Raw genomic sequence first — 1,552 nt, forward strand, 5'->3', positions numbered from 1 at the left:
TAATCCCGCGCTTCAAGGAAGAAGACAAATCTGCCAATATACGACACCTACCATTACGACCCAACCCTCCTCCCTCCTTCATCTTGCACAGCTTAATCATAGCGGCTTGAGTGTAAGTGACAACATCCTAGTGAGCGAAACTGAAGTTTCCAGAATGAGATGTTCACTCTGCACCGGAGCGTGCGCTGATATGAAACTTCCTGGCAGATTAAAACTGTGTGCCGGACCGAGACTCGAACTCGGGACTGTCTTTCGCGGGCAAGTGTTCTAGCAACTGAGCTACCCAAGCACGACTCACGACCCGCCTTCACAGCTTCAATTCTGCCAGTACCTCGTCTCCTTTCTTCCAAACCTCACAGAAGCTCTTCTGCGAATCTTGCAGAACTAGTGTGGTGTCACCGCTAGACACCACACTTGCTAGGTGGTAACTTAAATCGGCCGCGGTCCTGTAGTACATGTCGGACCCGCGTGTCGCCACTGTGTAATCGCAAACCTAGCGCCACCACATGGCAGGTCACAAGACACGGACTAGACCTCGCCCCAGTTGTACGGACGACATTGCTTGCGACTAGACCTACCAAGTCTTCCTCTCATTTGCCGAGAGACAGATAGAATAGCCTTCAGCTTAGTCCATAGCTACTACCTAGCAAGGCGCCATTTGTATCAGTGCTTATAGCTTACTACTATTCAAGAGATGTATTCCAACAAGAGAATAAAAGTTAAGTAACATCTACGTACTTTTCTTCTTATTCATTAATAAGTCTCATGTTCCAGAACTTCAAGTCCGTCTGCGTTAGTTTAGCGTGCACCTAGCTACCTCATTGTGTCTATGCTGTAGGAGCTAGACACAACAACTAGCACTCCTGGAAGAAAGGATATATATAAGCCATGTCTCCGCAATATCCTTTCTTCGCCGGCCGCGTTGGTCTAGCGGATCTAGGCGCTCAGTCCGGAACTGCGCGACTGCTACGGTCGCAGGTTCGAATCCTGACTCGGGCATGGATGTGTGTGCTGTCCTTAGGTTAGTTAGGTTTAAGTAGTTCTCAGTTCTAGGGGACTGATGACCACAGATGTTAAGTCCCATAGTGCTCACAGCCATTTGAACCATTTTATCCTTTCTTCCAGGAGTGCTAGTTCTGCAAGGTTCGCAGAAGAGCGTCTGTGAGGTTTGGAAGGTAGGAGACGAAGTACTGGCAGGATTGAAGCTGTGAAGGCGGGCCGTGAGTCGTGCCTGGATAGCTCAGTTGGTAGAGCACTTGCCCGTGAAAGGCAAAGGTCCTGAGTTCGAGTCTCGGTCCGGCATACAGTTTTAATCTGTCAAGAAGTTTCGAAACTGTAGTTGTTGAAAATGTGGATAGGAATTGTACGAACGCGAGTGTTGTGTTAGAGGACGTATTCGTCCAATAAACATCACAATCTACAGTACGGTATCACTCCCACGCTGACAGAATATCCAATATGGGAGACATCTTATCTGCGGAAAGGAAGAGCTGTGCGTATAACTGGACGAGGAGGAGTAGATTAGTGTTTAACGTCCTGTCGACACTTGGGT

At 48.4% G+C, this 1,552-nt stretch overlaps 1 non-coding gene across 1 annotated transcript; it reads left to right on the forward strand.

Moving 5' to 3' along the window:
* Window positions 1–1,228: 1,228 nt before the first annotated feature.
* Trnas-uga (transfer RNA serine (anticodon UGA)) lies at window positions 1,229–1,303 on the forward strand. The gene has a single exon. It is a non-coding gene; the product is annotated as a tRNA-Ser (tRNA).
* The last annotated feature ends 249 nt before the right edge of the window (window positions 1,304–1,552 follow it).

This window comes from Schistocerca nitens, chromosome 4 (assembly GCF_023898315.1).
Source record: "Schistocerca nitens isolate TAMUIC-IGC-003100 chromosome 4, iqSchNite1.1, whole genome shotgun sequence".
NCBI classification, from domain to species: domain Eukaryota; kingdom Metazoa; phylum Arthropoda; class Insecta; order Orthoptera; family Acrididae; genus Schistocerca; species Schistocerca nitens.